Consider the following 25,779-nt stretch of genomic DNA (forward strand, 5'->3'; position numbering starts at 1 on the left):
AAGATGTGAACTGCCTCCAGCACGCTGTTGTTTTGCAGTCCTAAGCCTCTGCATGAATGAACTGCTTGCCCTTCACACTCACGGATATGATATATCACTACTTATGCAGGTACTTGGAGGGAGACTTCTGACTTGAAGTCCTAGTATTCCTGGGCCTGGCAGGACATAGGGTGGCATTCCTGGCCACCAGAGCATTCCTCCAGATGAGCACTTTTCTCCATGTACTAGTTAAATCTTCGATTAACTCAGGTCCTTGAAGACACAAGAACAAATGCCTAAATGGGGACTGTGCAAACGTGTGTGTGTGTGTGTGTGTGTGTGTGTGTGTGTGTGTGTGCACCTTATATATAAGCACACGCATGCATATGCACACGAGCTGAAAGGGAGCATAATAACTCCCCAGGATGCCACAAATAAGAGAACAGCTGCTTGTTTCAGATATTAAAAGAATGTAAATTGGGCTGAGTCTTCTTCTGGCACAAGAACAAGGAATGCTTAAGTTTCCCACTTGCACTTAATTTATTTTTAGGTTTATTCACCAGCATTTGTCAGGTTTCTTGAGCATGACCTGAAACTAACCTTTCGATTAACGTGAAGGCAAACAGAGCCCTGAAACTCTATCTGTATGTTCTTTTGTCTTGGGAACTGTAAATCGGGGCATTAGGTGAATAACACAGCTTGGCTTTGTGTCATGGAAAGTAATTCGGGGCCGCGGTAAGGGCAGGATTTATGAAGCTGTCTGGCCAGGCTTGGGCAAAACGCCAGCTTCCACCTGCTCTGCAGACACGGCTGTGTGCAGCTGGTCACACTGCTGAAGTCGCCAAATTCCTTTCACTGGATACAGGCACGGCTGTGCTGGCCAAAGCAAAAAAGCAGGTAGGGGAGGAACCTTGGGTGGGGAGGAGGGGGAGGTAGCCGGAGGCAACTGCTTCTTTAGGAAACAAATCAATTACTAGCTTCCCTTTTCTCATTCCTCAGCAAAAGTCCCTCAAAAAATTTCATCTCTGCTTCCAAAACCCTGTAACTAAGTAATCTGGAGGGGCTGGCAAGAAAAGAAAAGTAAATCCATTTGCAAAGTTTTAGAGACTTTTTTTTTTTTTAAATGAGGGACTGTGTCATAACTGAGGCCGCTCTACCGTTTATCAGCCAAACAGGGGCACTTCTCAAAGTGCAAGGGGGAGGGCTATAATTAATTAGGCTGGGACAACACCTGTAAACTGGGACTGTCCGAGGCAAACCGGGATGGGTGGTGACCGGAGCCGAGAACATTTACGCTGCTATACAATGAACCACGAAAGGACTGTGGTGCTACAAGGATGCTTTTCTAAGAAGTGACAGAAATTATATTGTCTCTCTGATGGAGCTGGACTACCTCTATGAAGCAGATGGCCAACTTGTCAGAGTGCCAGAGCACACTGCAGAGTACCCATAGGAAAATCATCATGTTCCCTATTTTTCAATCCCTTCCCCTTCTGAGAGAAGTGCAAGAAGCTCAGCAAATCTCTGCTTTTCCTGACAAGGAATGGCCAGCAGACAACATACAAGGCTTGTCAGCGCCTGATTAATTAGGATTAAAGGCACAAGGTGGAACTTACATGGGGAACAGCGCTGTTCTTTGTGATCTCAATGCTAATGAAGTTTGATGTGCACTCCCCACTTACAATGTCATCGCTTAGAGTTTTCAACCTTCTTCCCACTTTCCCATCTTTACAGGTTCTCTAGTGGACTATTTTCCTATGGGTGCTATAATAAACTGCCTAAAATTTGCTGTCTAAATAAGAATTTATCCTCTACAGTACGGAGGTCCTTAAAGAACTAAAAATAGAGTTATCATATGATTCAGCAATCCCACTCCTGGGCATATATTCGGAAAAGACAAAAGCTCTAAATCGAAAAGTTACATGCATCTCAATGTTCATAGCAGCACGATTTACAATAGCCAAGACATGGAAGCAACCTAAATGTCCATCGACAGATGAATGGATAAAGGAGATGTGATATATATAGATAGATACACACACACACACACACACACACACACACACACACACACACAATGGAATATTACTCAGCCATAAAAAAGAATGAACTAATGCCATTTATGGACTTAGTGATCATCATACTAAGTAAAGTAAGTCAGAGACAGAAAGACAAATATATGATATCACTTATATGTAGAATTTAACAAAGAATACAAATGAACTTATTTATAAAACAGAAACAGACTCACAGACATAGAAAACAAACTTACAGTTATCAAAAGGGAAGGGGGGCAATAAATTGGGAGTATGGGATTAACAGATGCATACTACCAAATATAAAAGAGATAAACAACAAGGATTTACTGCATAGCACAAGGAATTATATTCAATACCTTGTAATAAACTATAATGAAAAAGAATTTTTAAAAGGATAGATATGTATACATATAAATATATATGTACATATATATCTCCACTCACTGTGCTGTATACCTGAAACACAATATTGTAAATCAACTATACTTCACTGTAATTTGTATTTTTAATTTATTTTTACTTATTTATTTTTGGTTGCGTTGGGTCTTTGCTGCAGTGCATGGGCTCTAGGCGTGCAGGCTTCACTAGCTGTGGCACGCGGGTTCAGTAGTTGTGGCTCACAGGCTCTAGAGCGCAGGCTCAGTAGTTGTGGTGCACGGGTTTAGTTGCTCCACAGCATGTGGGATCTTCCTGGACCAGGGCTCGAACCCGTGTCCCCTGCATTGGCAGGCGGATTCTTAACCACTGCGCCACCAGGGAAGCCCTACACTTCACTTAAAAAATAAAAAAAGAATTCATTTTCTCAAAGTGCTGGAGGCCAGAAGTCTAAAATCAAGGTGTGGGCAGGCCACGCTCCCTCCACAGGCTGTAGGAGGGAATCCTTCCCTGCCTTTACTAACTCCTGATGGCTCTTGGTGGTGTTGGCTAGTGGCCAAGCATAACCCCAATCTCTGCCTCTCTCTTCACATGACCGTCTTCCCTAGGTTGTTTCTGTGTCCTCTCCTCTCTCACAAGGACACCAGTCATTGGATTTAGAGCCCACCTAAATCCAGAATGATTTCATGTTCAGATCCTTAACTAATTACACCTATAAGATATTATTTCCAAATAAGATCACATTCCAAGTTCCAGATGGACATGAATTTGCAGTCGGGGACACTATTCAACCCACTACAATTAGGAAACCAGAAACAAATCTATTCCTCAATAGTAGCCCTTTAATTCCTGCTGTCCCCTACCCAATATCCAGGTAATTGACTACCTGTGCTCCACCACCACCTCCCCTGTTATTTCCTGCAGAGCTTGCAGATATCGGCTACAATGTCTTTGTTTCCACTGCTGTGTAGCTCATGCAGGCCCTGAGGATACCCTCTTCCATCCAGTGACAGCCTTCTCTTTCCATTTCCTCAACCAACCTGCCCAATAAACTGCAGAGAACAGTCTCGCTGGTAATTTTCCAGGCTACTTATCTTCCAATACTCTAGGTTGTGGGTTTCAAAACTTGCACACACACAAAAATAACAGGGCGAGGTTAGCATATGCTGGGCACCTAAGAATTGTACCAGGAGGCGAGAGACAAGAGGAGGAGGCTGCCCACAGAGAATACGGAATCTCAGCTCAGGATAACAGAAGCTTAAGAGAAGTCTGGATGAGTTGGGAGAAGGGTGAGGGTGTTTGAATCAGAGTTTTAAATCTCTTTTTTAATCTTCAGCCACAATGACAGCCAAAATGTCTCTTCTGGCTGTAAGAACTGGAAAGCCAATTTCAACAGGCTTGTGCAAAAAATGAACTGATTTATTGGTTCTAGAAATGGGAAAGGCCAAGTTTGGGTCCAGGGATGGCTCAAAGTTGCTTGGCTAAGATTGCTAGGCTTACATACTATCGTCTTAGTAAATTTGGCAGAAAGAATGGGTCTCTTCTCCAGGAGTTCCAGTAAGAGTGTGTGGGCTGATGCCGAATGGCTGTGAGTGTCACACATCCACGCCTGCACAATCTTTCAAGGGGCTACTGTACTCTCGTCTAGGGCTGAGTCACCTGCCCCACTTGTAGCCATGGGGTGGGGTCATTCCTCATAGGAAAGCGATGGTAATGTTAGAAGGGAAGAGAAAACAATGTGGGCAGGCAGCAACAGATGCCCACCCCACTTACTCTGACAACCTTATGGCCACTTCTGACACCATCAGAAAATTTTCCAGCCTGCCGCTGGAGTTGCGTCTGCCCCCAGAAAACCCATACAAATACCAGATAACTGTTTCTGGCACCACAGATACTTCAGTATATTTGATTGAAGTATCAATAGTGCCTTAGACCCTATTTTCAGGCAACTAGACAAAAGGTATATTAGTCAGCTAGGACTGTCATAAAAAAAAAAAAAACAGACTGGGTGGCTTAAATGACAGAAATTTGTTTTCTCATAGTTCAGGAGGCTGCATCCCGAGCACCTCTTCCTTTTCTTATAAATAAGGAAGCACTGGGTTAGGGCCCCACCCTTATGACCTCATTTAACCTTAATTACCTCCTTAAAAGCCCTATCTTCAAATACAGTCACACTGGGGGTTGGGGCTTCAACATATGAATTTCAGGGGGTGGGGACACAATTCAGTCCATAACAAAAGGACAAACTTATTTTCATTCCTTTACTTCTTACTTACAAGAGTTAAGACGTGAAGTAATACATTTTGACACTGATTAACTCCGGCATATGGTGCTGCTTCAAATATTTTTTCAAATGCGAGTTCTAATTCAGTTTTCAGTGTTTTCCAGTTTCCACTTCATGATATCTCAGAGGTCACATTCTGATCCCAAGCACAGCCAGAATCCTATTAGTCTTCCCATATCAATTAACCCTACAATTTTTTCCATTTAATTGCCAGATGTTTTTCCTTAGGTCAGCAGGCCACAGCTAGACGGCTGCCCAAAAAGAGCTTTTTCAGACATGAATCACACACACATACCACACATACACACACACATATTTTATGGCATGCTACATAATTACATCCCAAACATACAGTGATGTTATAGCTAAGCATGATTTATGGATACAATCTCTAAACATCGTGGTGCTTTATTATTTGAGTTCCTTCTCCCCCATAAGCCAAAGTCAATATACAGAAAAGACCAACTAAAAACATATGATATCTGTTAAGTGTAACATGAAATATGACACTTAAAAGCAAATTGGTTACTAATTCCTGGAGCTGAGTTTGTTCAGTCCCATTTCAACCAAGGTACCTGCTCTAAGGAAACATACAGAAATCAAAATCTAGAAAACAAAAGCAGAATTCACTCTCTGGGTTGCCTCATAAAATCATTGACTCATTTCTTCAGCTTCCAAGGCCATGCTGAGCTGTGCCAGCACTTGTAATACAATCCTCGCTGGAGTTTCTCAGGCGCTCATTACCCCTCATCAGTAATGCAACAAGTCACCACACCCCTCTTTTTGCCAGTTTGACTTCCAAGTCATACGTTAGAATTCATTTGCCAAATACTGACCTATCCCTCAGTTCCTAGCGTGCAATTAAAAGAGAACTTACAAGTAAAAAACAATAGCACAGAAGTCACCTCTAACACATTTCCATTTGGGAAAAAAAAACAATGTCTACTTAACACATCAGTTCCTTTCAACAAGCCCTAGTTTTAGATGACTTGGGTAGAACCTGGTATGTCATTCTTGGCATCACTGCCTCACTGGAACCCTGACAACATCAACACCTCCATCTTGGTAAAGACGAAAACTAGAATTACCACAAATCTTAGATTAGATATATCTTATTATTTAGGCTCAAAAGTTATCCTTGTCTCACAGCCTCTTTCTGAGAAAAGGCACAAAGAATGGGGTTAGGGTATACCAAAGTTCAATATTGGAAGTGTGTACACACTTACATAAAACGGAGAGATATGTGTTGATATCGTGGTCCAACCTGAAGTGCTATTTTGCATGAATCAGGCCAGTGTGTAATAAGCCTGGGTGTATATTTATATTTAGTTCTTGTAGAATCAACATAAATGTAAAATAACTATCGGCTCCAGGCTTGGACTTATATGTTCTGATATTAGTTTATTAACAAAAGAAAAATAGCACTGAGGGGTAATTATTATATACTAGCTTCATGAGGACTTTTCTGGAAAAATTTTTTCTAAACTGAAAATGAAGAAGATAACATCTTGAATGCAATACCTGACAGATTCTATTATGGTTTCTGTCACCTTTTAGTATATTTCCTAACTGTGCCTACTACAGGAAAGGGCAAGGAATTAATCAGGTTGCCAACAGAGTTGGGTTACACGGCATGCAGAAAGCACTTCGGCTACATTATTTGCACAATTTCTATAGGGAGTTGTGCAATAGAGGCCTTAAATTTAATATGTCTGGCCGCCTTCCACTTGGACTCAGTTCAAACCCAGTGCCTGCAGCTCACTGTATCCAGAGTGGGAAATCAGTCATTATATTAGGAACGGATGGCAAATGATTCCAATTCACATTCTTCAGCTGGTACGTTTTTTAACCTGGAGCAACACCAAATGGGAAAATTCTACAATTCTACAAGCTGGACGTTTGATCTATATTGCAGTTTAAATACATTTCTAGTTTGAGGAAGCTGACAGGATTATTTTTCTTTAGAATTTCTTTAGTTGCTGTGCCACGGACAGAAATTTCGAGGTTCACATCATCCCCTTCCTGCAGGTCCTTTTGTTTCTCACTGGGGGTGGGAGGATAGTGTCAGTGCAATTAAACTGCAATGACCTATGTAAACAGTGACCTGACTCCGCACATGTGGACACATTACATAGATTGAAAGGCCATGTTCAGCAAAGATGAAAGACTCTTAGAGATGTTTTTTTAAAAAAGGAAAGTAATGCCATAAAAAAATGGGCACAAGAAATGAAGAAGTGATAGAAAAAGAAATGTCAACCAGCTCTCAACCACATGAAAATGTGGTTGATCATTTCAGTAGCAAGGAAATTAAAAATATAATATAAATGGGTCTCATTTTTTATTCACAACATCAAAAACTAACATACAGTGGTGGTAAGGATAGGGAGCTACACACTTTGCTGGAAGAACAATGAATTACTTTTATAGAAGTAATCCATAAATATACAGTAAAATTTAGAATGTGCATACCCTTGAGCCTAGAACTCTGAACTTTGAGACTATACAGAAATAAAAACAAGGGTTTGTAAACCTGAAAGTACAAATTTAATGCAGCACTATGTGAAGGGGCAAAAATCACTAAAACAATCCAAAAGGCCATCAACAGAGAAATGCTTGATTAAGTTATGGTAAATTTAGTGACAAGTATGTAACAATTTTAAACTTGGCTCTATGAGTATTTACCTAGAGGTAGTTATATAATGTACTACTTAGTTAAAAAAAAAAAAGTTAGAGAGTATTATGTAGAATGCAACCACCTTTAAAAAATAAAATATATTCTAGACATGTGAATATGAGTGTGCATTTGCGTACATGTGTGTATTTAGTGCACAGAGATACGGAAGGATACACAACAAAGGAGGAGGTGTGAAGAGAATTAACATTTTACTTCTACAATTCAGTAACTGCTGGACTGGTTAGAATAAGCATGCATTCCTTTGTAATTAAAATGGAATAAAATAAAAGGGGAAAGGGCAATTAATTCTGGATTTGTAATTTACAGGTATATCAGAGTCCTCCAAAGAAAAAGTACCAATCGAATGTGCAGTGTGCATGAGTATGTGTGTGTAGAGAGGTAGATTTATATATAAATATAAATATTTATATACAATATATAAAATAGATAAATATAATACAAAGGTAGATACAAAGATGATACATAGACAGATACACACATTTATTTTAGGTCACATGGTATTGGGGTTGACAAGTCCAAAATCTGCAGGGCAGGCTTTTTGAATTGAGTTGTAGTTTTCCTTTGACTTTAATCACAGGGGATGGTAGTAATAAGACACGCCCTAAGGGATTTCCTGTATTCCAGACATATTCTTCTTTACCTCCACGGTGGAACAGCGTCCCAATTTCCCCTTAGTAATCAGGATCAATCCCTCAGCCAGTATATTAACAGATGTACTTCTTTGCCTGTTGACTCAGAGGCATAAGGAACCCAAAGAGGACAGTGGCAGTCTTAACTTTGACTTCAATGGAATCACTGTTCTGTTTCCTGGTGGAAGCATTCCTCCCTTTGGAGCTACGACCTCTAGGCCAACACAGCATAAGGTCACAATGACAGGAAGCAAAAATTTTGCTAGTGGGGCACTAGGAATAATAGTCAGTGGTACCATTCCCGTTTCTACCCCTTAGTTCCTGGGACTCATGCATCCTGGCTGTGGGAGAAACAGCACCATATACTGGATTCTGATTTAGAACAAATGAAGCCGGAGAACACTGGCCCAGCCTTGCAAGGTATCATCTAGTAGCTAGTATTGCAGTTGAGTCTTTAAAAGGCCATTCCACCATCCTATCAAGCCAGCTGCCTCAGGATGATGGGGAACATGGTAAGATCCGTGAATTTCATGAATATGGGCCCATTGCTGCATCTTATTTGCTGTGAAGTGATTTCTTTGATTTGAAGCAATGATATGTAGAATGCCAAAACGGTGGATAAGGCATTCTCTAAGTCCATGGATGGTAGTTTTGGGAGAAGCGTTGCATGCAGTGAAGGCAAATCTGTATCCAGAATAAGTGTTTATTCCAGTAAGAACAAAGTGCTGTCCCTTCCATGATGGAAACAGTCCATTATAACAACATGCCTCCAGGTAGCTGGCCAATAACCCTGGGGAGCAGTGCCATATTGAGATCTCAGTGTTGGTCTCTGCTTCTGGCAGATTGGGCACTCAGCAGTGGCAGTAGCCAGGTCAGCCTTGGTGAGTGGAAGCATATCTTGCTAAGCCCATGCAAAACCTTCATCCCTGCCACCACGACCACTTTGTTCGTGAGCCCAGTGGGTGATGACAGGGGTGGCTGGGAAAAGAGGCTGACGGGTATCCACAAAACAGGTTATCTTATCCACTTGATTATTAAAACCCTCCTCTGCTGAGGTCACCCCTTGGTGAGCATTCACATGGGACACAAATATCTTCACATTCTTCACCCATTCAGAGAGGTCTACATACGTATCTTCTCCCCAGACCTCCTTGTCACCAATTTTCCAATCATGTTCCTTCCAAGTCCCTGAACATCCAGCCAAATGATTAGCCACAGTCCATGAACTGATAATATACTCACACCTTTATCATTTCTCCCCCAAGCAAAATAAACAAGCAGCTGTACTTCTTGAAGTTCCACCCACTAGGAAGATTTGCCTTTACCGCTATCCTTCAGGGATGTCCCAGAGAGGGGCTGCAGTGCTGTAGCTGTCCACTTTGGGGTGGTACTTGTATATTGTACAGAACTATCTGTAAATTAGACCCGAGTTTTCTCTTCCTCAGTCACTGATCATAGGGAACTCGACATAAGACCATAGGTATAGGATGGGGATGAGAAGATACTGTAACAGGAATGGGGACCACAGACATTTGGGCCACATCCTCATGTAACTTACTTGTGCCGTCAGGGCCTGCTCAAGCCCAATCTTATATTTACCGCTCCCATTTGATGCATGACTAACTTTATGGCTTGGTGGGTCAGATATTACCCAGTTCATTATGGGCAGCTCAAGTCACATGGTAACTTGGTGGCCCGTGGATTAGCATCCAGCCTCTACCAAGGCCCAGTTGTATGCCAAAAGCTGTTTCTTAAAAAGACAGTAGTTTTCCAGAGGATGACAGACTTTGCTCCAAAATCCTAAGGGCCTATGGTGTAATTCACCAACAGGGGTCTGCAAAGGCTCCAAACAGCATCCCTATCTGGCCCTGCCACTTCAAGCACCGTTGATTGGATCTGCTGGTCCAGGAGGCAGAGAACCTTGCATGACAGCCTGGACCTGTTGCAGAGGCTTCTCTTATTCTGGGCCCAACTCACAACTAGCAGTTTTTCAGGCCACTTGGTTAATGGGTCAGAGTAGCACTTCCAAATGAGGAATATGCTGCCTCTCACATCCAGAAAGGCCTACTAGGCATTGTGCTACTTTCTGGGTTGGAGGAGGGATAAGATGTAACAATTATCTCACCCTAGAAGAGATATCTCAGCAAGCCCCACACTACTGGACCACTAGAAATTTCACTAAGGTAGAAGACCCCTGAATTTTTATCAAATTTACTTCTCAACCTCTGACACACAAATATGTTATCAATTTCTAGAATAGTTGCTACTTCTTGCTAAGTCCAATCAGCATAATGTCATCAGTGTAATTGACCAATGTGATATCTTATGGAAGAGAAAGGTGATTAAGATCTCTGTGAACTGAATGATGACATAAGGCTAGAGAGCTCCCATACTCCTGAGGTAGGACAGTGAAAGTGTATTGCTGGCCTTGCCAGCTGAAAGCATACTGCTTCTGGTGGTCTTTACTAACCTGTATGGAACAAAAAGCATTTGCCAGATCAATAGCTGCATACCAGGTGCCAGGGGATATGTTAATTTGTTCAAGCAATGAAACCATATCTAGAACTGTAGCTACAAATGGAGTCACCACTTGGCTAAGCTTATAATAATTCACTGCCATTCTCCAAGATTCATGTGTCTTCTGCACAGGACAATAAGCAAACTGAATGGAGATATGGTGGGAATTACCACCCTGCATCCTTCAAGTACATGATGATGATGGTACTAACCTCTGCAGTCCCTCCAGGAATATGCTATTGCTTTTGGTTTACTATTTTCCTAAAATGAAGCAGTTCTAATGGCTTATACTTGGCCTTTCCCACAATAATAGACCTCATCCCACAGGTCAAGGAGCCAGTGGAGATTCTTCCAATTGCTGAGTATGTCTATTCCACTTATGCATTCCAGCACTGGGGAAATAACTACAGGATGGACTCTGGGACCCACTGGATCTACTGAGAGATGGACCTGACCTTAAACTCCATTGAGCATCTGACTTCCATAAGGTCCAACTCTGACTGGTGACAGAATAACATTTTGCATCTCCGGGAGTCAGTATCAGTTCAGAGCTAGTGTCCTAAAATGTCTGATTATATCCTTTTCCCCAGTGCACAGTCACTCTGGTAAAAACATGTAGGTCCCTTTGGGTAAGGTTGGAAGAAAGATAGAAAGTATAAATTTGGGCAATATACTGAGGTCCTTCCTAAAGGAGACCTGGCCTTCTGCACTTCATTCAGAGGGTTCTGGGTCTGTAACCTGGCTTAAGCCTGGGAATTAATTGAGGGGCCCTACTCTCTGTTTTTATGATTCAAGCTAGACTTTTGTTCACTTGACCAAGCACTCTTTACACTTATACAGATCAAGTAAATATTTAGTGGGCTTGCCATCTATTTCGCTTCTAGGCACCCCATGATCAATGAGCCAATGCCATAGGTCTCTCTGAGTCAGACATTCTGATGGCTGCTTTGACTCTGCTGTCCACTGTGAAAACCACACCCCCTTTGCCTTTGGCGACTGAGTGTTGCTACTTGGCCCCTGCCACCCAGGAATCCCATTATACCCACTGCATTTAGGTTCCCCAGTTCAGGAGCAGCAGTTTCCACTATAATTTCGGACCTACAGAAAAGAGTGATCACACAGCACTTTCAAGGATGCTTGGGGCTCCCCTCACAAATTTATTTCTCAGTCATGGTGAAAGGGAGTCCTTCTAGACCCTCCCAGGGTGAGTGAGCAGGCCTAAAAGATAAGTCCACTCCAACATTCCAATCTCCCAAAGCCTTTGCATCTCTTCCTCTACAGTAAACCAAGGCAGGTCAGCATTTCAACTTCACTTGCCATGGGCCACCTTTTGGTGCATGTTTTGGCCGACCAACCAACCAAACTGTTAGAGCCCTATCTAACTCCTCAAGTTGCAACATTAAATCCAGAATCTCTGCCTAGTGAGCCCATATCAACTAATTACATCCTTTCACTAACAACTTTATGTTCCTTTCACCACCATCCCACACCCTTCACCATCATTCCCACACACAGTTCCCAGATTTCTGTCTGTATAAATTGGAAACCCATGCAATTCTTTTGGAGTGTGGAACACCTCCTCGCGGGCCATACTTTGCACCTCACCCTTTGGGGCCTGCTGGGACATGAATCAAATTATAGGTCTAAAAGCAGAGAGGGGTGGTGGGGATGGATACTGAGGAGAATCAGCAGGCATGCAGAACCCTGCCTTTTATGAGTTTTTGACTAGGAGTATCTCATAGTGATATTTTGTGTATCTCTATTGCCATATTACACCTTGGACCATTGGTGCCCTGTTTACCACTGGAAATAGAGTCAGTACTGTCTTTGAATCTCATTAAATTAAGGAAGCAATTCCATAAACTGCATAACCATTTCAGAAAACTCATCCTTAATATTCTGTTCCTCTAGAACCACTTTCAGTAGGAAAATCTTTATCAGTCAATGTTTCCAGAGAAACAGAACCAACAGGATGGATGGCTGGATAGATATACAGGTAGATAGGTATTAATCAAATCTACAAAATACCTTCACAGAAATACCTAGATTAGTGTTTGATTACATAACTGGCTAGCAGAGCCCAGCCAGCCAAGTTGACACATAGAAACTAACCATCACAACAGGTAACAACCAGTAGCCCTCCTTAGAATATTACACTTGACTCTGGATCTACAGATTCAATGCAATCCCTATCAAATTACCAATGGCATTTTTCACAGAACTAGAACAAAAAATTATAAAACTTGATGGAAACACAAAAGACCCCGAATAGCCAAAACAATCTTGAGAAAGAAGAATAGAGCTGGAGGAATCGTGCTCCCTGATTTCAGACTATACTACAAGACTACAGTAATCAAAACTGGTACTGGCACAAACACATATGTGTAGATCAATGAAACAGGATAGAAAACCCAGAAATAAACCCATGCACTTATGGTCAATTAATCTATGACAAAGGAGGTAAGAATATGCAATGGAGAAAAGACAGTCTCTTCAATAAGTGGTGCTGGGAAAACTGGACAGCTACATGTAAAAGAATGAAATTAGAACATTCTCTAACACCATATACAAAAATAAACTCAAAATGGACTAAAGACCTAAATGTAAAACCGGATACTATAAAACTCCTATAGGAAAACATAGGCAGAACACACTTTGACGTAAATCACAGCAATATCTTTTTGGATCCACCTCCTAGAGTAATGGAAATAAAAAGAAAAATTAAAAAAAAAAACAAAAAACAAAAATAAACAAATGGGACCTAATGAAACTTAAAAGTTTTTATACAGCAAAGGAAACCAAAAACAAAATGAAAAGACAACCTATGGACTGGGAGAAAATATTTGCAAATGATGCTGACATGGGATTTCCAAAATACACAAACAGCTCATACAGCTTAATATCAAAAAAAACCCCAAAGAACCCAATCAAAAAATGGGCAGAAGACCTAAACAGACATTTCTCCAAAAAAGACATAGAGATGGCCAAAAGGCACATGAAAAGATGTTCAATATTGCTAATTATTAGAGAAATGCAAATCAAAACTACAATGAGGTATCAACTCCTACCAGTCAGAATGGCCATCATTAAAAAGTCTACAAATAACAAATGCTGGAGAGGGAGTAGAAAAAAAGGAGCCCACCTACACTGTTGGTTAATTGGTGCAGCCACTATGGAGAACAGCATGGAGGTTCCTTAGAAAACTAAAAGTAGAGCTACAATAGGATCTTGCAATCCCACTCCTGGGCATGTACCCAGACAAAACTCTAATTTGAAAAGATACATACACACCAATGTTCATAGCATCACTATTCACAATAGCCAAGACATGGAAGCAACCTAAATGTCCACTGACAGATGAATGGATAAAAAAGATGTGGTACATATATACAATGGAATATTACTCAGCCATAAAAAAGAATGAGATAATGCCATTGGCAGCAAAATGGATGGACCTAGAGATTATCATATGACACAAAATAAGTCAGACAAAGACAAATATCATATGATATCATTTATATGTGGAATGTAAAAAAATGATACAAATGAACTTATTTACAAAACAGAAATAGACTCACAGACACAGAAAACAACTTATGGTTACCAAAGGGGATAACGGGGGTGAAGAGGGGGAGAGATAAATTAGGAGTTTGAGATTAACATATATACACTACTATATATAAAATAGACAAGGACCAACTGTATAGCACAGGGAACTATACTCAATAACTTGTAATAACCTATAATGGAAAAAAAATCTGGAAAAGAATAGATATATAACTGAATCACTTTGCCATACTCTTGAAACTAACACAACACGGTAAATTAACTATACTTCAATTTAAAAAAAAAAAAGAATATTATGCTGGACTCTGGCCCAGGGTGAACTTTCCTAAAACAGTCTTGACTGATCTAAAAACACCTCATCTCAATCCAACTTGGACACTTCAGGAGGAATCCAAACTGGATTATACATAAAATCTTAAGAAGTAAGACGTGAAAGTAAGAGATCACCCAGGCTTCCCCATTTATTTGGTAGTTGAGCAGCAAATGCATGTTTTGCCTCCATTTACATATAGCCATCACTGCTGTAGACTCTAACCCTTCCTGGCCACTGAAGTGGAGCTCAGAATGCCTGGACTCAAGTTCTAGCTCAGCCATCTTCCCCAGGCAGATTACTTCATCTCTAAGAGCCTCATCTATTAACATCTCAGAGTTTGGCTCTCATGTATGCATGTCTCTATTGCTCAAAATGTAACATTAAAATAAGTTTTTAAAAAACATTGAAATAATAACATAAATGTATGGAGCTACTAAAAATGTTGCTTTATTTCCAAAAACTTTACTTGTTTTCATGCAACATGCTTTTGAAAACATGAATATGAGAAAGAATTTATATTCCCATTGGAAGAGGGTCGATGGGATTTTTCTGGAGCAATGCTCTGCATTCTAAATCAGAGGTCATCATAACGGGTTGTGTGCTCCCTTGAGTTGATGTGGGTGGCCATGACATTTGGTATAGGAAATGTTGCCTTCGCTAAGTAAAAATGAAACTGTTTGACCCACTGGCTGCAGAGCTTGTACTCAGAATTTTGTTCCCAGGAGTACATAGCCTATACTCTTTTCCTATTTCTGGTAGTAACTTAAGAAACAAATTTATAACTTGCCTGAGGAGTCAAGACTGCTGCTCCTCAAACAGAGATTTTCTTGGTGCAAAGAAAACTAACCCTTCTAGGCATTAAGTGTTTGGCTCTAATGCTCTGAATGCCTGGTTTGGGAATCATTAGAGCACTTGCTATAAATACTTCTGGAGGCCATGATACAAAACAACTTTATACCCAAAAAGAATATAGCAAAAATATCTCAAACTATTACCTCTTACAGTAAATAAGTTTCTGTATCAAAATGAAAAATACAAAATGGGATATGGTCATGAATATGAGAGCTGCGGCATCATCTTCTAGCCAGAGAACACTGCAGAGTTACCTTAGTCCCTAAGGCTCAACTGTCTTGTATAACAATGGTAATAATAATGTCTGCCTCTAAGTATTACTGAGATAATCAATAGCTAACAGTGTACATGAGAGAGATTTGTGAACCTCACAATTTTGGAAATATTGTCTTCTTGTAAAACCAGAGTAAGTTATAAAAGAAGTAAATGCTATTTGAGAGGACTTAATCAAAATAACATCTCCTTAAAATGAAATTAGAATTTCTCAGACATAGCAACATAAATCCACAATGTTTATGATGAGAACCAGGGGAATGGGAAAAGATTATCAGTCCTTTGTACAAAGAATGTATTCCGAACATGTTCAGAATAGTGCTAAAATATGGGTTTTGCATATGTGTTCATCCTAGGCAAAGAGAGACTACCCAGGAGATAAAAGACTGAGTACTCAAGAGGACAGAACTAATGTTTGTGAGGAAAGCCTGAAGACAGATTTTTCTGGAGGGAACCTGAAGATGGGAGCACTGCAGATCATTCTAATGCGTGGGCTGTCAGCAAATGTCGAGACTCCCAACAGAAACCTCTCAGTACAGACAGCATCTGTTTCTCCAGCTGGTTCTCAGGCTGAAATTGTAAGGAAAACAATATGGAGGCAGGAAAGGGAAGTTTGGGAAAGACTATATTCTACTCCAGAAGCCATAGAATCAACAGGAAATACTTGCATGTGATCTTTATTCAAAACTAGAAGGGGAATCCAGTAGAGAACATCTGTTGTGAAATTGCCTTAGCCTGGATCAGACTACCCACCCTACCTCTTAAGGGATCTGACTAAATGATGATTTCTAGGTATGGTATCTCGAGAACTTTCTGGTAACTAAAGATGAGAACCTAGACGTCATTCTTTTTATCAATTTATTTATTTTATTTTTGGCTGTGTTGGGCCTTTGTTGCTGTGTGCGAGCTTTCTCTAGTTGTGGTGAACTGGGTCTACTCTTCGTTGCAGTGCACGGGCTCCTCATTAAGGTGGCTTCTCTTGTTGTGGAGCATGGGCTCTAGGTGCGTAGGCTTCAGTAGTTGCGGCACGCAGGCTCAGCAGTTGTGGCTCGCGGGCTCTAGAGCGCAGGCTCAGTAGTTGTGGCGCATGTGGCGCATGGGCGCTCTGCGGCATGTGGGATCTTCCCGGACCAGGGCTCTAACCCGTATCCCCTGCATTGGCAGGCAGATTCTTAACTGCTACACCACCGTGGAAGCCCTAGGCATCATTCTTGATATTACCTCTCAAATAGTTGTCAATGTGTCCACCTCTCTTCATTTCCACCTCTGCCCCCCAACCTAGCCCCCCACTGGACAACTCCTTCGTGACTGGCAGGCTTGCAACCTCTCTCATGACGCACAGAATCATCTTGGTAAAACCTGAATATGTATCCCGGCTTCAAACTGCCAATCGTTTCCCACTGTCTTTAAAATCCATGGTTCTTCCCAATGCCACAGGCCCTATATTTCAAACTCTTCTTCCCCTCTAGCCTCATGTGCATCCACTCACCTGACATAGACCCTTTCTACAGATCCTGACTTTTCCGTGAATGCACCAAGTTCTTTACTGCATCAGCAACCTTCTCCCTATGTCCCTTTGTGTGGAATGTTGTACCCCCAGCTCCTTTCTTTAGGTCACAGATTGAAAAGCAATTCCTAGAGAACTGATGCCTCCCACATATTTACGGCCCCTCTGATATTCTCTATCACTGCCCTCGGCTCTCCTCCTTAACAGTAATTCTCACAGCATGTTCAATTATAAATTCAGCTGTGTTTTTATGTAATGTCCTCTTCCTCTAAGTGCCATGAAGGCAATGAATGACCATGTCTCCTTTGTTCACCATTTTATACCCAATGCAGAGCAGAGAGCCTGAAATAAATAGCTGTTGAGTGGAAAAATGACTAAATGGTAAAGGTATTACTCTAATAATTATCCATTCATCCACAATAGTGAAGGCATTTTCAATCTTGGCTGTTGTTGGAACCGCCTCCCCCCAGGCTAAAAAAGTTAAAATCAACTACTTTCTTCAAATTCTAAGACTGACACTAAACGATTTGTTTGCAATTATATCTCCTTAACTAGACAACAAGCAACTTAAGACTGCGGACTGTGCTTTGTTTTCCTTTAGATATCTAACGTTTGGCAGAAAATGAGCATTCAACACATGTTTATACAACATTTTTTACCTTTAAAGTGAAATTAGTGAAACGGTGAAGCTTTAAAACATTGACTGTACCTTAACTTTTCAAAGCCTATGTGTAGCTCTCACTAATCTGCAAGATTGTCACATTTCACAAGCTGTAGCCAAGATAGGAACAAATTATCCATGCAAAATATCACCTCCATGTAAAGAAAATCAGGGTAAACAAAATCCCAAATATAACACATTTCCCTCTACTATATACACGGTTTCGCATCTCTGATGTTGATGTGGGATACAGTTTCGTGAAGGTGTCCATCTTACTTTCCACTAGTGAGAGAGTACAGTTTAAAGGGGCTTTGGATCCAGAATGCCTGATGAGAACCTCAACTCAGGCAAGTTCCTTACCCTCTTTGCATTTCCACATCCTCTTCTATGAAATGAAGGTAACAGTAATTCTGACTTCACTGGCTTGTTGTAGGGTAGTGTGTGAGCTGGTCTCTCAATAAGCTAAAGAATATCAATCAGATGGATGGGAGACAGGGACTCAAAAGTCAAAAGAGAATGGAGACACTCTGAAAATCAACTGTAGCCAGGAATGCAAGAGGAGACATGGTAAGAAATAAATGAGGATGGCCAAAAGCCCTGAATGCCACAAACAGACTTTGGATTTTATGCAACTGGCAGAAAGGGTCATTTGGGGCTCTGAGGATGGATTTGGCCGGATCAGAGCTACAGGATGGGTAGAGTGAGCCAGTGTTGTGCCTGCTGCCCACTCACCTCTGTGCTGATGATGACACACTAATTATTCCTCTCTGTAAATCTTCCTTACCCCTCTCCTAGGGTTTATGCTTCAAGTGGAATTCACTTCACTCCCGGCAGGGGCAACTCTGAGACTCAGACTCAGCACCCAAAGGACTGCTTTCTCTGACCACCAAGACTGATTCAGAGTGGACATGTGGTCCAAGCCACCAACGAGCGGCAATGGCACTTTTGCCGATACTTTTGAGAGAGGGGGACACCATCTTTGCTATTAGAGTTAAGTCTGGGAGGCTGTAGGCCTAGATTTACTGGCAGCTATTTTTGCCACCACGTGAAGCCTGAGAATGAAACCCCCGTGGAGGAGAAGAGAGTCGACAGAAGCAGAGAGCCCAGGTCCTGGCGATGTTATTCGAGCAGCATTCAAACCACCCAACCCTTGGCCTTCACATGTACCTAAGTCAGTAAATTCTCTTTCCTTGAGTTGGTATTTCTGTCCCTTGCAACAGAAAGAATCCTCACTGGTACTGCAGTGACAAAGATACTCACAAGGCCAAAGATATAAGACTAGAGATAATGATGGGACAAAAGTAAGATATGTGGGCTGGGGGGAATGTAAGTGACGATGATTTGCATGACTCCTGTTTCTTTAACTACAAAGTTAGCATTAGTATTGAACAATATAAGGGGGATTGTTTCTCCCCTCCTATGACTCTTACTAAGAATCTTTACAACTATTTAAGAACATGAAATACTAAGACGAGTTTTCATGTGACTATAAGATTCCATCTTCACTTCTCTCTCCCTCCTAATTTATTATCGGATATAGTGTTAATACGAAGATAGGCTGATTCATACATTCATACACAGTTTGAAAATTTACCTAAAATATTAAGAAGCTTAAATGAAAGAAGGTATGGAGATCATGACTAAAAGTAGATCCCCTGTGACTCAGAGAGACTGTATTTTCTCTGTGACTCACAGGGAATATATTTATTGGTACACAACAAATATTTGTTGATGAATAGTAGCAGCTAACACAGCTAACGCTATGCTTGAAGAGCCTGACATATGTTCACTAGCTTAACGATAACTCTTTCAGGGATATATTTTTTATTTCTATTTTACAGTTGAGAAAACTGAGACACGGATAGAATAAATAATTTTCCCTGATTCCTAAAGGTGCCCTGATACAAAACTAGATAGCTTAGCTGTAGAGCCATAAGCTTAAGCACTATACTTAGAGCAAGTGAAGAAATGAATGAATAGGTGGTCCCTTCTTGTTCCCTGTTGGTGGGGAAACTGGACCGAGTCTTTGGGACAGGTTGGTTCTGTTGCCCTTCAACAGGCTCACATTCTTCTAATGTCTTGGCTACCACCCGATTATCAACTAGATGCTTTCAGGAAGTTGTGTTCACTATTTCCAATCCCCCAGGCACAATTCAGTACACCGAAAAGGCAATTTACTCAAATGAGAACCTTTCTAAATGCTAGCATGGTAAACGAAGACTAAGTGCTGTTTCTCTACATTGTCTGCTGGTAGCAAGGGAGTAGTTGAGTCACAGAGAGAATGAGGCTTATTACCAGTGTGATATCTAGCACTGTAGCATTTCTTGTTCATGTGGAAATGGATGCCGACCATCACCTGTGTGTTTCAGATGCACGTCTTGCCCAGAACCTGGTGACAATTCGCCCACAGTGTATTTATGTATTAGGTGGGACGGGTGGCACGGTGATCACTAATCTGATAGGAATCAACACTTACCCTAATGGCACGGCATTTTCCATTTGAATTTGCACCTGAGTTTGTGCCTCTCAGCTCACACAGAAGTGCTAATCATATCTCATAAAGCTAGCAATTTAAAAATCAATGTCTGTGTTCACAGAAATATGACATTTAATTCTTGGCTGATGTCACTATCATGGGAAGGGTAAGAGCAATTTCTATTAAAAAATCAGGTAGCGGGCTTCCCTGGTGGCGCAGTGGTTGAGAGTCCGCCTGCCGATGCAGGGGACGTGTTTTCGTGCCCTGGTCCGGGAAGATCCCACATGCTGCGGAGCAGCTGGGCCCGTGAGCCATGGCCGCTGAGCCTGCGCATCCGGAGCCTGTGCTCCGCAACAGGAGAGGCCACAACAGAGAGAGGCCTGCGTACCGGTTAAAAAAAAAAAAAAAAAAAAATCAGGTAGTTCATGAATTTAATCATGAAATATCTCACTATCACAAAATGCCTACCCTCCCTCTGTAGGATGTATCTTTTTGAGTTCATAACGACGCTTCTTACAGCCTTTGATATGGAGAGCCAACCATCTCTTTACCTTAAGACATACTATCTTGAAGGTTTTCCTTAGAAGCATCAGAAGAGATGTTGGGTTGATTTGTTTATTTCTTTAGATGAAAATAATTCAGTGTTGGTGATGGAAATAAGAGTGCATTCCGTCAACTTTAAACTCATGTTTCTGCTGTTCCTAGAATTTTGATAGCATCAACAACTTCAGTGCTTAAAGTGAGGCTGTATAAACCAGAGAAGCACTTGGGCATTTGTCTTGCCCCCTGCCCAAGGTCTGAAAACATGTTGATTGTCTCCTATGGGTATGATTTCCAAATTCTCAAATTAACTTCTGTTGACTCCTTTGCCAGAGGATATAGAGCTATGTTGAATGCATCTTTCCCAATACTATTTACGCCTAATGACCTTCGAAAACAGGATTTTTCCTCTTTTTTTCTTTTCATTTCCCCAGGTGCAGATGAGTGAAAGATAAAATGTACCAAGCCGTGTCCTGAGCATCTATTGCTGAGTTCTTCAAACCTTTACTCCCAGAAACCATGTATCACTCTGAAAAGTAATAACCTCCTAATATTTTAGCATTTCTTCTCTTAACTTTCCAATAATGTTCTCATTTGTATGAGTATGACCTTAAATGTCTATTTATACATAAACGGGGTCATCTACTTCTGACATTCTCATGTTTGTTGATTTGGTCAAGAGGTACTTGAATTTTCTTCTCATTGGATCCATTCAGCAAATCTTATTCTACGTCACAGTAGCTCAGACTGTTCTGTCCAGGGCTTGTCTTCTGAAGGAAGGCTAATGCAACTGAATCCTTACACCCTGACACGTCCTTTCTTGGAAAAGCATGCAGAGCGGGTGTTCACCATGTATATTTCTGGTCTGTTACTTTGATGAATTCTTCTACTCAGACTTTCATATATGTAGTCATTTAGACAAAGTGCCTTTGTGCTTTTTTCGCTGCATCATTGTACTCAGTCAACTACTGACTATCTCACTGACTCTCTTTTTAAGATCCTGAACTAGATTTCAAGTTTCTTGAATAATCTGGCCTAATGTTTTCCTTTTTCTCAATACCCAGTTGAAAGGGCTTCTTTATTTTCTGGCAGTGCCGTCCACTTTTTTGTTCTATTTAAAACTTTTTTTCTGCTGTATTGATATATTATTTATTTTTTGTTATTACTTTTATCAGCAAGCTGAGCCCAGAAATTCCCAGTGGTTTGGACAACCTCTACTGCAACTCCTTTTGAAATGAGATAAATCAGAAGTTGATTGCTATTTCAAGAGGGAAAGCAAAGAAAAATGTGCAGGTGAGGGGAAGGGGTAGATTAGATCTAAATTATAGGTTTCATCCTCTGCAAGCCTCAGCCAGTCCCCTCCCTCCTTCTTCCGAATCCTATTTAGCAGACCATCAAAGCCCCATCTCCCTCTGAGTCTCCCCCAGTGACGTCTTCCCTTCCTTTTAAACTTACCAACTTGAGTCCTGGCAGTACCATCCATCCCACCTTCTAGAGTCACACTATTCATACTGTTAAGGCTTGTCTCTTTCTCCCACTCCACTAGCTAATATGCACATAAGTTGATAGTTTATTCATTTAGTATATGTATTGATTCAGCTCTTTATGCTTGTGTCCAAATGCACAACTCATTTGCCTATTAAAATCATTGAGGAAAAGGGAAAAAAGGGTAATCAAAAATCCAGTTTCCTTAGTTTAGGTTGATGTTCTTAATAAAGAGTTGACAGATGAATAGATAAAGAAGATGTGGAACATACATACAATGGAATATTACTCAGCCATAGAAAGAAATGGAATTGAGTTGTTTGTAGTGAGGTGGATGGACCTAGAGTCTGTCATACAGAGTGAAGTAAGTCAGAAAGAGAAAAACAAATACCATATGCTAATGCATATATATGGAATCTATTAAAACAAAAAATGGTACTGATGACCCTAGTGGCAGGGCAGGAATAAAGACGTAGACATAGAGAATGGACCTGAGGACACAGGGTGGGAGGGGGAAGCTGGGGCAAAGTGAGAGTAGCATCGACACATATACACTACCGAATGTAAAATAGCTAGCTAGTGGGAAGCAGCAGCATAGCACAGGGAGATCAGCTCGGTGCTCTGTGACCACCTAGAGGGGTGGGATAGGAGGGTGGGAGGGAGGCTCAAGAGGGAGGGGATATGGGGATATATGTATACGTATAGCTGATTCACTTTGTTGCACAACAGAATCTAACACAGTATTGTGAAGCAATTATACTCCAATAAAGATCTATTTAAAAAAAAAGAAATAAAATAAAGAGTTGAGCCAAGCTGCAGGCAAAGGAGAAAAGTCTCTGTTTGTCCTTCATACTGTCCACGTTGTAAGAAGTTAGAGATGCCTATTTTAGACTGCAAGCCTTTGAGGGAATGGAGAGTAACTGTTTAAATCATGTTGCGTAGCTTTTAGAATGATAATTGGAAAAATGTTTCTCTTAATAGCACCAATTTTATCCAAACATAGAGGTCTTACTAAGGCATTGTTCTCTAAACCTTTTGCATTATGTACCATTATCAGTAAAAAGTTTTGAACACAAAAATCCCATAAACACATGTTTATATGTATTCACATGTATTGCTCTTACTATATTACATGCATTATAAAGCACAAAGACCAAAATTTAAAAGGAACGAAATTAAAACAAATTTTAATGAAACTTTTCCCCACAACCTGTGGCACACGTGCCCAACACGGAAAGCCACGATCTTTGACCCTGGTTTCCTTCAAATATCATAGCTAAAACATAAGTCCTATCCATTTCCTCTCTGAATATATCTCAATGACCACTTCTCCATGCCCACCACAGGCTGACCTTACACTGCTGTGAACTCTCTCTCACCTGTACTCTGCAGCTCATCTCCTCGTTTTCTTTAGCTCTTTCTCTCCAGCGTGAGCTTCACCAGTGGCCTAGGTGCTCTTGCCCAAACTCCACACTGATCGTTTCTCCTCTGCTCAAGTCCTTTAGTGGCTTCGCCTTGCCTACAGGACAGGTGAACCCGCCGATCATAACACCATCTGTCCTTGGCTCACCTTCCCAGGTGGACCCTCCTCCTTTCCCACCTGACTCTCCAGCTACATCAAAGTGACTGCAGTTTTTTTGAAGGCACCAATACTTTTATTTTCACCTTTGCATGATATTTTCCTCTACCAGAAATGGCCTTTTTCTTCATGCCTACCTGACAACCCTTAACAATTCAGCTTAAATATCACTTCTCTAGGAAGGTTCTCTTTACTTCCTTTTGCAGAATTAAGCACTTGCCTTTCTGTGTTCCCTTAACACTTTGTATTGAATTAGAGCACTTATCATATTACTTGAGTAATTTATTTCCGTGACTCTGAATTCCTAAACGATAGAAAGTCTGCTCTGCTCTTTTCTTCGATTATCACTGTCTATCACAGGTGAGGCATGATGTAAATGCTTGATCTTTCTTAATAAATAGAGAGGATGGATAAACAGTAATTGAACAAATGCATAAGTTTGGTGGCAGTGAAGAAAACTTTCAACTCGGCAGTCTGCAATAAACAATCAAACATTTCAACAGTACAAGAGGAAAAAAATACCTCTTGCCTAGAGATTTAATATTTTCTCACAGCTCAACAGCTTTTAGGTCATTTTCAAAGCCTTATCTCTTATATTGCCCAGTCAACATAATTAATGACGTTAATAAAAAATAAGATCTATAAGTGTTTGCTATGTGTGTAACACTGTGATAGCACCTTACTGCAATACCTAATTTAACCATCACACAGCCTGTGAAGTAAGTGCTAGTATTCACTCCACCCGGCATGTAAGAAAGTCAGTGAGGCTCTGGAAGCTACAGAGTGACTCTTTCCATAGGTGAAAAAAAGCAAGATTAAAAGCAGATCTCCAAATGCAAGCTCTTAACCCAAATGTTCGGCTGCCTTCAGGCCATGTATCTCCAAATCTTTTTCAGAATGTCTACCCTGAAATTTAGTTCCTTCCACTGCTAGACTGGGAACAATTTCCAGTATTCTTAGGATAGCTACTAGCAAAATGTGACATAAATGTGATAGTTGTACATACTGTATGTCCCATAAAGTGTCTAAGACCCAGGAACTCTTTGGAAGTCTCTAGACCAGACTGTTTACTTATAAATCAAATGATCTGTTTCACAGAGTGGTGAAATACACGCAGATGAAGTTTGTTCATCTTTTATTTGTTTATATTTGCTTTAGCTAATTCTTACTCCATCAACAATCTCAGCTGAAATTTGTCCTAAATACTTTACTGCCTGAATGAACATTCTTCACGGATACCATAATAGATTAGCCTTGCAAGTAAGTAAGTGGGCAGGGAGACCCCTTAAAAATGGTGTGTGCTTTGTGTTATGTTGAAATGCTGTTTGCTCATTTTTTAACTGCAAAATTCCAATCCATATGATGTTCATTCGAAATATCCAGCAAAGATGAAACAGCATGGTAGACAGGGAGAACTGAATAATATATAATAAATTTAAAATATTGAAAAAATCTATCAGTTTGTTACAGGACATTTTTTTCCTGTTGGTTCGGAATAAGTCGTTACTTGATAAAGTAGGTAAGTGACTGTTTTAGTAACTAAACTAAAAACAATTCTGTTCCTCTAAATGTGGGAATGAAAGACTTATTATTTTACAAAATTTTAATAGACACTATGAACTCAAAGGAAAAGCATACTAAAAACAAATTGGATTTCACATTTGATAAAGGAAATATTTTGAAGGCCCTTTTGAAAATGTAAGCTGTTTATTCATTTATCATTGTCTCTGTTGAATATTATTTATTACATTTTCTCACACACATAAAAGTGTACTAGTCTCCACAAAGCAAATTAAACAGGTCTCTGCCTACAAGGATCATACACATTTTGCAAAAGACGCCATTGAAAATATGCCCAGAGTGGGATATAAACACCCAATTGAAGTATCTTAAGACATGGTACATGAGTAATTGCTGGTTATCCTGTATTTAGACTTCACTGTCTTGGTATTTAAGGAATGCCTAGTGACTCTACTGCCATCAAGACTTCAAAGGGAGTTATCACTTG

The 25,779-nt window shown here is 40.6% G+C and overlaps 1 pseudogene across 1 annotated transcript in view; it reads left to right on the plus strand.

Annotated features, from left to right (window-relative positions):
• The first annotated feature begins 729 nt into the window (after positions 1-729).
• The window catches only part of LOC309819852 (regulator of nonsense transcripts 1-like), a 127,747-nt pseudogene continuing 102,697 nt past the window's right edge, over positions 730-25,779 (plus strand). The window contains exons 1-2 of the transcript in view: positions 730-876; positions 15,880-16,101. The product of the transcript in view is annotated as a regulator of nonsense transcripts 1-like (transcript). The remainder of the gene's footprint in view (positions 877-15,879; positions 16,102-25,779) is intronic.

The sequence above is a fragment of the Grampus griseus genome (genome assembly GCF_964374135.1).
Source record: "Grampus griseus genome assembly, chromosome: 3".
In the NCBI taxonomy this organism is placed as follows: Eukaryota; Metazoa; Chordata; class Mammalia; order Artiodactyla; family Delphinidae; genus Grampus; species Grampus griseus.